The following is a 12,580-nucleotide window of genomic DNA, read 5'->3' on the forward strand; positions in this document are numbered from 1 at the left end:
GGTTACATAGGCCCTGGTGGTCTGGGTATGCCTATTGGGTTCATCTCTAGCCTAGGAATGGCCGGTCTTGCATCATTTGGTGCTAGAAGTGCCAATTGGGTCCCCCTGGTGCGCAAATCGGACGCTGTATGCTCGCGTAGTGAATGCCGGAAGGTCCCCAAGAACAATGAACTCTACTTTTTGCACAACTTACAAGATAAAAAGCATGAACGACAAGAGCAAGAGACCAATTGGGTGCAATCTCCCCCCATGCCTTATGTGAGCGTTTCAGAAAGCATGTATTTTATGTATATTTCTTCTTCATGCTCAATAATAGCCCAATTTACAAAAATATATCAAGCTTTTAGCTTTTGAGTTTGCTTTTACAAAAATAGGAATAAAGCTAATGGACGGTGCCCAAAGAGTCTGGCACACCCAATACAATGTCCAAATAGAAATAACAGAACTGTACGCATGGGCGCATACAAAATAATAATAAATAATCAATGCCTCAATAAATAGGCATGACAAAATATAGGCGTGGCGCCTATCAAAATATAATCCATAGATCGAATACTCGCTATCCTTCAATGCTTTCCTCCGCCACTGCTGCTATCTCTACACATCAACTGAAGCATTTACAATCGTTAGTAAAATAATACAATTAAACCGACAAAAGTGAATACCTAGTAGTCTTCAACTACATAAATAAATCAATTGGTTAGAAATAAATCCTAACCTTAATTTATTACGAGTGCACACTCTAAACTCATAAACGTTTATTAATTTAATATGCATTTTGCGGAATCACCCGCTATGGAATCACCCATGTACACACTAAATTAATGAAACGCCCGAAAAGGACAGGCGTCCCCATCAACTTCTCGAACAAAGAGCCACTTTGTGTATGAGCCCCTGTCATCAAAGTTTACGGAATCCACCGTAAAACCTCACGGAATCCACCATGGCACGGAATCCACCGTGAAATATGCCTCCTGGCTGCCACGGTGGATTCCGTGAGGTTTTACGGTGGATTCCGTAAACTTTGATGACAGGAGGCATATTTCACGGTGGATTCCGTGAGGTTTTATGGTGGATTCCGTAAACTTTGATGACCGGGCTCATACACAAAGTGGCTCTTTGTGCGAGAAGTTGATGGGGACGCCTATCCTTTTCGAGCGTTTCCAATGCCAGGAGGCATATTTCACGGTGGATTCCGTACCACAGTGGATTCCGTGAGGTTTTACGGTGGATTCCGTAAACTTTGATGACCGGGGCTCATACACAAAGTGGCTCTTTGTGCGAGAAGTTGATGGGGACGCTTGTCCTTTTCGGGCGTTTCATTAATTTAGTGTGTACATGGGTGATTCCATAGCGGGTGATTCCGAAAAAGCTAAAAGCTTGATATATTTTTGTAAATTGGGCTATTATTGAGCATGAAGAAGAAATATACATAAAATACATGCTTTGTAAAGCGCTCACACAAGGCATGAGGGGAGATTGCACCCAATTGGTCTCTTGCTCTTGTCGTTCATGCTTTTTACCTTGTAACTTGTGCAAAAAGTAGAGTTCATTGTTCTTGGGGACCTTCCGGCATTCACTACGCGAGCATATAGCGTCCGATCTGTGCACCACCCCCTGCCAAAGAGGCTAGGTGGCATGTTGCCTAAGTATGGAAGGTTGTATTGCTGCACATATGGGAATCTCCTTGGCAATCTGCAATATAATGTGTCATGACCGAACCTACCACAGTTCGAGCATTACCTAGATCTAGGATCTTGGCACTCGGTTGGGAGGTGGTTACTGCCATAGTGTATACACTGCACATACGATCACACAGGTTTCCTCATTTGGTCTTGCAATCGTACAAGCTCCATTCTCACCTCAGCCTGCTCCTGGCCTTGGTTAACACTCTTTTTCTTATCTTGTATGCTAGAGTTCTCTCTCTCTCCTAAAATTGTTGACTACTCTGGAGCTCTCTGACTTGTACTGTCTCGACTAGTGTTCCTCATGCTTCTAGCATGTCTCGGTGTAGAGTGGAGTTACTAGCCAAAGCCTTGTAGAGCTCCTCACTTTGAATTCCATTTATAAATACGGTAGATACAGCCTTCTCGTTAGGTCGCTCATTTGTAGGGATCCTCTTGAAGAGGCTACACACATAAGTGACATAGTCCCTTACGTCTTTCTTTTCCCTCTGACTGACATTCATCAACCGGACGATGAGATTGTCAGAGTACCCTGCCTCAGAGAATCTCTTGATAAAGAGGTCCTTAAGACAGGGAAAGTTCGTGCGCTTAGCTGCATCTAGACTAGTGTACCAAATTCTCCCCTTATCACCTAAGTATAGACCGAAAGCTTGAGAGCATTGTGCAAGGTCCGTGAGACTGTTTGCTTCGCAAACTTGTTCAAATTTCTCCACAAAGCTATATGGGTCATTGCTAGGCTCATACTTGTCTATCTACTTTGCTACAATAGGGATTCTAGATTTCCCCTTTGCCCCTTACGTAACCCCTAATTCCGAGAGTAATGCAGTGGCTAAGGCTGTTATGCTCTGCTCAGTGAACTTATTGTCCATGAGCCGCTTGGCTACGAGTTCACTCAACGATAAGTCAACCTCTGCTGCTCGTTCTCTCTCTACGTTTGGCCCTACTTTGGCTGCACTAGCCAAGGCTAGCACACGCCGGGCCTCGTATATGTCTACATCTTGTTGGAGTTTCCTAGCCTTCTGCTCATGGTTATAGGCAATTATGCTCTCTAGAACCTTTCTAATCGCCTTTCTTTCCTCTTCTAGGCTTGCTACCACTTCCTCTACTGGTCTTCCCTGAACTACCGTCCTAGTCAACAAGTCGTACTCATTGACTAACTCCTGCACTAAGACTGGGAATTCTCCCAAGTCCAGTCGGTCCTCTCCTTATTTGCCTCGTGATCCTGACATTGCTCCCACTTTCAGCTCCACAAGGTCGTTGATCAATTTAAATAGCTCCGGTAGTGTTCAATCCTCTATGTTGTCGCCTTCTGGATCTTCGTGTTCTCTTAAGGCCCTATTGATGGGGCTCTCAGGCACCCAACTATGTTTTGGGATCTTCTCCTAATAGTGGGTTCCTTGATGTTATTGTATCTCCTGATGAGTTCCTTGTTATTGAAAGCTTGTCAATCTTATTCACAAGTTGTGCTCGTGCTTTCTAGTGCTCAGTGCAAAAACAGGCTTTTTCTTTTCTTGTAGTGCACCTTTGGTGATAAAATCAAAAGTGAGGTGCGGATGCAGGAAATTCTCAATGCAAACTCCACTCTTCCCCTCACGTTCGTAGCCTAATATGGCTCTAAGCACAGGTTCTTGACTGATCTAAGGTCTTACTGAAGGTCCATGCTGTGTTCTCTATTCTATTTCAGGGTTGGTTGGTTGGTTACCGAAAGTCAAGTCAAGTTCTAAATTTGGTCTAGCTGTTTGGGGTGAATCCTTGGTTATCATGTCTGGTCTCTAGCTTCTAAGGGCTAAATTGGGTTTCTAAGGGGGGTCAGAGATGTGAACAGGGTGGCCAGGATTGTCAGGCAGGTTCAAAAACCCTCTATTTTAAGTTCTAGTGAAGTGGTTCGATTCTGGGAATCGGACGGGCTGGTCCGATTTTGAAAATTGGACAGGCTGATTCGATTTTGAGACTCGGACAAGGTGGTCTGATTGTGAAAATCAGACAGTCTGATTTCTACTTTAGTCTAATTTCCCTAGCCGGATAGGGGGGTCCGACTCCTGCGATAGGACGAGTGGTCCGATTGTGGTACTAGGACCAATGGTCCGATTCTCACACTAGGAAAAGTGGTCCGATCCTTGCACTTGGTTTGATTTTGAGACTAGGACACGTGGTCTGATTTTCGCACTGGGTCTGACTACTGGAATCGGATCGGACAGGGTGGTCCGATTCTCACAGTCGGATGGTTCGACTCCAGAAATTGGGTGGTCCGATTGTGGGAATTGGACCCAGACGACTTGGTCCAACTGCGCAGACGACAGCCCGTGGGTTGCACACGATGACTCAAGCTCAATGCCTACTCCATGGAATCATCCAGTGCCTTCTAGATAGGTGCAAAATACTACAAGGAAATGCCAGACATACCTGGAATCACTGTGGTGCTCGAATCGAACTGCACTCCAGAATTTGTGCCCCTATTTCCATGTTTCCAGCAGCAGTAGAACCCTTTCTGTTTTCCTTCTTTTTTCTATCCTAAGATTAACCTAATGCAACAAAAATAAAAAACAGAGATGGAGATGGACGGTCCTACTCTAATATTCAACAGAAATCAAAATACTTACTTGCTCCAAGGATTAAAACCTCCTAAATCTCCTAACTATCTCGAGCACCGGTTTGGGCTACAAACCCTACTTCTATGCTCGATTCGATGTGCGCGGCACTCGAGGCTTGATTCTATCGGTCCTGGCAATGGAACCAAAATGAAAGAAAGCTACGGAGCTCTACCCCAAGACCTACAGACCGCTTATTGATCAAGCGTTTCAAGCCAAGCGGCCATGGCTACCTCTCACATAGTCGACGCGCAATGCCTACCTTACAGGTGTAGTGAGCTTACCTTGATGCTCGATCGAGTTCCCTCCTCTCTCTTGCACTCTGGTAGCTCCACGATCCTTGCGGCAAGCTCAAGCAACCTCAAGCCCTCTCCGTCAAGCTCCATCCTCCATAGCCGCGCGAGAAAAGAGAAGAGAAGAGAAGAAGAGAAGATGAAGAGAGAAGATGGGGAGCTTCTTCTCCACAATCCCTCACTCTCACACACTCACTCCCTCACTCCCTCACACTCCCTCAATCCCTCACTCAAGCACAAGCAAGAAGGCAAGAAACAAAACAAAAAGAAGAAGAAGCTTTGGCCACACACAAGAATGATCCTTCTTGCCCTCACTTTTGAACTTTATATACATGCCCTACTTTTTGAACGGTCATCCCCACTTTTTACATGGCCGGCCATTAGCTGGCCATTAGCCTAGGCCCTCTTTTTCTATTTCCCACCATTTTAACTTATCCCATTCTCAACTAGTGCATACAATTTGCACAGGAGTGAGCCTGGCACTCTTTTATAAGGATTCGGGAGCGCTTTCACAATTAATGGTGCACTTTTACTCTTTTCTTTTCTCGAGGTGACATTGAGACCTTCTGGAGATGTCGTCATTCAAATTTTTCAGGGTTTGACTTCCATCCGGGGCTTCCTTTGTCCTGTGCCCTTTCAGTTATCTCATTTTTCCATTTTTTCTCTCCTCTGCTCTATTTTCCCATTCCTCTATGCTACGGTAAAAAATCTCTCAAATACTTTATCTAGTTTTTGCAATGATAAAGTCTTGAGTTATGCATACAAATATCATCAATGAAGCCCCTCACAATTTTTTATAGGAAATGAGCTAATACTTTATTTATCCTTCCTTGATACCATGACGGTCCACCGAGGTGTTAAAAAGGTTGCTTTCTTTTGATCTTCTAGAGAAATGGATAATTGAAAATAACCTAAATAGCCATCAAACTTTTGGATTTACTAACTTTTTCCACTGTCCTCTCATCCTAAGGCACAACTCCATTGATTGTGCCAAAGTTATATTTTCTTTCCTACCCATCATATCCCTTCTCAATTCATAATCACTTTTCCCTTCCCCTAAAGGAATGCTAGAGGTATGATAATGTTTCCTAGGTTTCCTTATTTTTCTCCCTTCTCTTTCTTCTTTCCCTTCTTTGCCTTTCTCCCTCTTTCCTCACAAGTCTTACACTAGTTTTAGGTTCCTCTCTCTCTACATCTCTCCTCCTTTTGTTTGCATGCATTATATCAACTATCTTATTTTCCTCACTCTTTTTTTCAACATGGATACAATTTATGGTAGTCTTTCCTTTCTCTTCCTCCGTTGGTCTTGATGCTTGGGATGTAGAATAATCTCTAATTTCAATACCATTATCATTCCATTCATTGGGAAGATTTTTAGATAAATGATATACATCTCATCCTACTCTATGTGAATAAGGACAATTTGTGCTTATATGTTCCATCTCTCTACAAGAATAATAAATCAATGGTCACTTGAAATAACCTCGTTCATGTTCTCCTCTTCCTCCACTTGTATTTCCTTGATTGGTCTATCCTATAGATCCCCCATTGCCTATTTCCCAAGGCCTTCCCATTACCTCATGTTTTGAAGTTCCCAAACAATTGATCCTAAACCTCCAAGAGCACTCTGTCTTGCTAATAGCTTATAATTTTTCCCATTCCCTTGAAAATTTTGTTCTCTACTCTCAGCATTTGGTGTTTTAAAAGGTTCTCTCTTTTTTACTTTGTCAAATTTTCTTTCTTTTTCAATTGCAATCATACTCCTTCAAAAGTGCTTGGTTCCTTAATTTCTAGTTTAGTTTTCACATCTCCCTGAATTTTTTCCACAAAGTGGTTTTCTTTTAGCATTTTTGGTACTATCTCTCTTATGCCTAGATATGTATTTCCAATGATCCCAAAGCCGAGTGAATTCTAGGGAAAAAATTCTACAATTCGGTCTTCTTTTTTTCTGGAAAACTTCTATCTTTTGCCAAAGGTTTTGGGAAGTCTCAATCTCTTTAAATCGATTAAGGAATGCTTGCTTGATAGCTTTATATTGTATGGGAATAGGGGGATTTCTCAATCATAAACTTTTTTCATAATCCTCAAATCAAATTTTACCTTCATCCAACAATTGAAACTTTAAAATTTGTAGTTTTAGGAGGGTAGGGTCTGTGATACGTTGGATTCTGTATCCAAGCTCCCTTTTTTAGGAATTGCTGAGGATCCTCTCCTTTTGAAAAATGACATTTAGGAAAAGAATCAGCCATTGAAAATTCTTGAAATGAATCAATCAATAGACATAAACAAAGTCAAATCAACACTTCTTAGCCACGATGACAACACCAAAAAGATGTCACATGAGCAATGATAAAGGATGACCTTTTTCATAACCCAAAGACACAAAAGAAATGAGTGCCGATAGGGATATACGACTTTGCCTAAGATCTTAATTAAACAAAAAACTTGAGGAAAAACACCAATAAATTTAAAAAAAACAACAAAGCCTCTTGTAGTTTCAGAGAACAAGTAATGATAAAGCATAAATTTTTTATAAAAGACAAATTGAAAGTCTTGAGTTCAAATATTACAATTCATTCTACAAAGGTTTTTGCAATTTCAAAATTGTTCTGCCACCTTCCCACCAATGATGAATCACTGAAACTTTCAATTTCGTCCTTGAAACAAGCTTCACCTCTCTAGTGGACCACATGACTTTCTCAACTCTGTTTTCCATGTGACTCTCTCAACTTGTTTTCATGAATCACAAGGAAGAGGGCAAGTCCTACTCACTAGACACCCCTCGCTTTTTATAGTTCCTCATAGTCATGTCATACTTTTTTAAAGCCTTCTTTGCTTTTCTATGTTTATGCTTTTTTAAAGCCATAAAAAAGCCTTGACTTTTCTATGTTTGTAGGTTGCCATCCTCTTGACGTTCAATTGTTTGCCTCCTCCATACACTTGCTTACTAGCAACTCGAAGGTCAGTCGCCTCAAATGATGGAGCATGCTGCCATAATGGCCATCTCTTTGCACCACCTTTCACAACAACGAGTTCTTGATCTTTGAATGGGGAGGCCCCATCACAAATGGCACATGCACTAACAGCCCTACTCCAAAACTCTTGCTCCCATGGTAGCCTTGGCCTTGTTTGAGTGGCACCATATGACACTTTACCTCTCGTTCACTACTCCAAGTCGTGAAGGGCATGTTTTTTGCATCAACAAATTCCACATTCTCAATTTGAAGCTCTACACCTCAGTGCTCTACCTACTTGCACTTTCTATCCATCAAGTTAGGTCCTATAATGCTAGTAGGAAAACCAAGAAATTTTTAAACCTCTATTGTGGTTATCAGTTGACCACTAGGCACACTTCCAACTTAATGGCCTTCAAACACAATAGATTTGAGATTTGCACGAGTTACACATATTACTATACTATATCCTAATGCTTGCATTTAATCTCTATGTACCAACAACTATAGTATCACCAATAAAATGGAACTTTATGTTCACAATCCTGTTGAGAAACATGGATCTAGAGCTATGCTAGCTATGGCAGATGGAGGTTATACACATAAAATATGACTGAGATAAAGGATTGTAACTCAAGTGAATTAGGTTCCAAGATAGATTAACTTGGACTCATAAACACAATCTTGAGTGTCACAAAATGATGGTACCTTGCATAGAGTCAAGTACATGCTTATATAGCTTTTGGATGGTTCCACTCTTCCTCGCTATGCTTATGGAATTTAGAACATCTCTTCTTAGAGCATACATCATTGTCTATCTCTCATACAAAGCCACTTATGGGCAAGTCTCTCTCCAACCTCTATGGGCATACATTCATTTGATTTTTCAACACCCCCCCTCAAATGTTGAGTCTCTAACCTTGCTGGCTTTTGCCCTCCCTGCATATAAACATGGACCAAGAGACTAGCTCTTTGGCAGCCTAGTCAAGTTAAGGCTTGAAACTTTACATCTTGGCAAAAGTTTTTCTAGATCCACTAAGAGGAAGTTCTTTTTGTTGTCCTTGGTATTCTTTGTCTTCATGTTTTTGTTATTTATTCCCTTTGTGGAGGCTTTTTCTTGTACTCCATTCTTCTTGATGTAATCCCTTTGTTCAATGAGTTCAAGATAGATACAAATGGGTACATTTCCTTGGCTTGTTGGAATCCATGGCTTGGTAGTACATTTTGAGTATAGGAAGCAATATTAGATAGATATACATAATATTTACTACCAATTTTAAGCAACAGCCTGTTGCCCAATTACACCACATGCAAGCCTCCCACCACCATTTCTAGTGGATTTGGTCCACCTTGGCCCAAGTCATCTAGATGTACATGGATTACAATCGCTCGGCCTATGATAGAGTCAGGTCCAATAAGTGGAATCTGACTGTCAGTAATTAAGACCTCAGCACAGCTATTTTCGCCCACAATCACATTTCCAAGATCACCAGCATGCCTATTTTCATCCTCTGGTGCTCCATGTTCTTTACCATTTGGATTGAAGTGGGGACCTCTCGACATACATCCATTGGTAGTATCTCCAAGTGCATGGACATGAAAACCATGTAACCCAGGCTTTACGCCTGACAACTGGCCCGAAACACTTGTAGGCCCAGTTCCTTCCTGAACAAAATGAACAATCCCTGGCACACCCTCGCTGCCGGTGAGCACTGCTACTGCCTTGAGAGGAGCAATGGCGATGGTAAAACGAGGAGATTCCTGCGAATGAAAGCCTCGAACCAGGTCCTATGATGATGAGGAATCAGAAGAGACTCGATGCAAGGAAGAAGGCACCGAACAATGGAAAAAAAATAATAGTGGGCAGCCAGACCCTTTTGATGCAGCATCAAACATCGAGAAGAATACCAGAGAAATGAAGAAGCTCCGGATCATCAAAGACATTGCCTATACCACCAGGACGTGGTAGCCATAGATATACTCAAGCACGTAGTCTGTGACCCCGTAATACACAAAGATGTGGCCTTGGCATTGCCATTGCCATTGCCATTGCCTTCCTGTGGGGAAAGAGGCTCCTCTTGTCTATTGCCGGTGCCTTGAGAGCAGCTAACTGAAACCATTCGCCTAGGCTCACGCCTATTTCGCGAGAATTCATTAGGCCACATGCTGTTGCGGGAGTCCAATAAATAGGTAGGCAGTCGACTCTTTCTCACGATAGAGTAGAGGCATCCATTCATCAAAGGGGCTTTGCTGAGACGGAAGGCTAAGCATTCTGTATGCAGAGGAGGAGATGTGCCTATGCAGGCCGAGAGAAGAGGACGAGAGAAAAAATCGCAATTCCGTTTCCCCTTGCCCCTTCCTAAGACCAGCAAGCCGCAAAACCCTAGCAACATAGCTGTAGCTTCTCTCTCTCCCTCGTGTTTATGGTAAGGGGGGGGTCTTTAAGGAGGGAAGAGTGGTGATCGACGGCCTTGTCGCCCAAACGACCGGCTCTGCACGTGCTCTGCTCCGAATGTGCCCGGCTTTGGAAGTGCCCGGCCTAAAATGTGACCGGCACCAAATGTGCCCGGCCCCGAGTGTGCCCGGCCTCGAAAGTGCCTAGATCTTGGGGTGCCCGGTCTCGGAAGTGCCCGGATCCTGGGGTGCCTGGCCCTGGGCACATTCGGTGCCGCGAGCTTTGCATGTGGCAAAAAAGCTAGCCATTCTCATGGCTTTCGCTTACAAATTCTGGATTTTCATGGTTGTGGTCTACTTGCAGGGATCTCTCTTTCAACTCTCTTTCTGGCGAGATACCCTTCTCCATTTCCAAGCTGAAACAACTTGAGCATCTATGAACCCCGTGATTATATCTGCACAACTACAGTGTTCATTGGCTCATTCTTTCTTACGTTCATCTTGGTCTCTCTGAACAGGGTCCTGAAAAATAACATGATCGCGGGTCCTGTCCCTTCGACCTTATCGCAACTTCCCAATCTGAAGATACAGTGAGTTACTTTCTCAGGCGTTTAGAATATGACGGTGATCTTATCACTGGGCGTTTAGAATATGAATTCAGTCTTATCCCAACTATTTTTTGCAAGGATTTGGCCCAAAACCAGCTATCTGGAGAAATACCTACGTTAATTTATTGCAACGAGGTTTTACAGTATTTGTAAGTTGATGAAGAGCATGATTAGTTAGGTGGATGCCCTCCAACAATATATCGGATGGCTAAATATCTCTATCTTGGTGGTGCAAAGGCCTGAGAAACAATTATCTGTCTGGAACTCTTTCGGCCGATATGTGCAGGCTCACGGGGCTATGGTACTTGTAAGGGTTAGCTCTCTCTGCCTGGAAAAGCTTTAGTCCTGGGATTAGAGGTGGTGCAAGCACGAATTCTCCTATATCATAAACATTGACGATGGAGCAGTAGCAGAAGGGTGGTGCGCGTAAACTCTGGAGCAAGGAGTGTCGACCCTCAGTATCGACGGCCTGCGAGACGAGAATTTGCTCAGGTGAGTTCCTCTACAGCTTTGCAATCTGTGTTGCACCTGGCATAGAATAAAGAATTCCACTTAATTGCAGTAATTGCAGGGTATGTCATCCATGCCCGTAGTCGATAGCATAGCCGCACAGCATGGTTTAGGGCTTTTGTGTCCAAGTGTGTTGTGGAGTTCATCCAAGTGCATGTTTCAAATTAAACGTGTGTTTGCTGGCTCCAATAGAATGAAGCCGGGCAAAAGACCCAGATCACAAGGGCAGCAAGCCATGCACGTGGCATCAGCACCCCCCCAGACACCCCAAGCACGCTCACCAATGAAGCTCCGATCACAAGGGCAGCAATCACCATCTCCTAAGCAAGCCATGCATGTGGCCTCACCATCTCCCGACGTACCCCAAGTCCCCTCGCCAAGGAAGCTTCGATCGCAAGGGCAGCAATCACCATCTCCCAAGCAAGCCATGCATGTGGCCTCACCATCTCCCGACGTATCCCAAGTCCCCTCGCCAAGGAAGCTCCGATCGCAAGGGCAAGAAGCCATGCACGTGGCATCACCATCTCCTTAGCCAGCCATGCATGCAGCATCACCATCCCCCGAGACACCCCAAGTGTCATTGCCAAGGAAGCTCCAATCGCAAGGGGAACAAGCCATGCACGTGCCATCACCACTCTCCCCTCAGCCAACCATGCATGTGGCATCGCCATCTCCTGAGACACCCCACGTGCCCTCACCAAGGAAGCTCCGCTCTGGCAAGTTTGTTCCTGTGTGCAAATTTGTGGTTGCCGCTGGCTCCCAGAAAGCAAGCAAAGGCGCAACGATCTCCAACCAAGAAACAACTGCCATTTGTTCACATCAATCGGATGCTTTCAAGGGAGTTCACTTGTAAGTTTTTATTTTCGCATGTAAGTGGTTTCAATTTATTTTTGCACCGAGGTTTAATTGCATTGCCTAAACAACAGTTAACCACGATGCAGGTACGGAAGAGCCTGCAGACGATCTTGCCCAGGAAGAGGATCCTGTCCTTGACAGGCCTTCAGCTGATCTTGCCGATGAGGAAGATCAAGCTGCTGCCAACTCTGCCGATGATATTCATGATGAAGAACATCAAGTCCCTGCTGTTGGCACCAAGTGAGTACATTGCATGCCCATTTGGGATGATTTTAAAAACGTATACTATGGATTTCTTGTTGTTCTTGTCTGCAGATCAGAAACTGGCGTTAGAAAATATTGTGTATGAATGCTGTCATCAAGTCAGATTGAATTCTGAACATTGTTGTTGTGCCATTTGATACTTTGCCAGGCGAAACGACGACAAGTGCAGACACACATGGCATTGACCGAGGTGGCCCTAGAGCACACCCTGGGCCTGTGCACCCCACGGATGATGGTATCATCCGAGCCTTCGAGATTGTCTTTGACAAGAATGGTCGATTGGCTCGCTGGTGCACTTGTGACCAGTTCTGCAGCAAGCACACACACTTCTACTATCGACGCTCAGCCATGGAGGAACATTTAAAAGTTGCGCATGGCCTGAACATTGCAGTCCCTGCTTGAGGTAGAATAGGGCCTACTGATGCACTT

At 43.8% G+C, this 12,580-nt stretch overlaps 1 pseudogene; it reads right to left on the minus strand.

The window, feature by feature from the left end:
* Nucleotides 1–8,216: 8,216 nt before the first annotated feature.
* On the minus strand, nucleotides 8,217–11,589 carry LOC148017933 (superoxide dismutase [Cu-Zn] pseudogene; annotated as a pseudogene).
* Nucleotides 11,590–12,580: the final 991 nt, after the last annotated feature.

This window comes from Lygodium microphyllum, chromosome 21 (assembly GCF_053477565.2).
Source record: "Lygodium microphyllum isolate KBCC chromosome 21, Lygodium_microphyllum_v1.1.10, whole genome shotgun sequence".
NCBI classification, from domain to species: domain Eukaryota; kingdom Viridiplantae; phylum Streptophyta; class Polypodiopsida; order Schizaeales; family Lygodiaceae; genus Lygodium; species Lygodium microphyllum.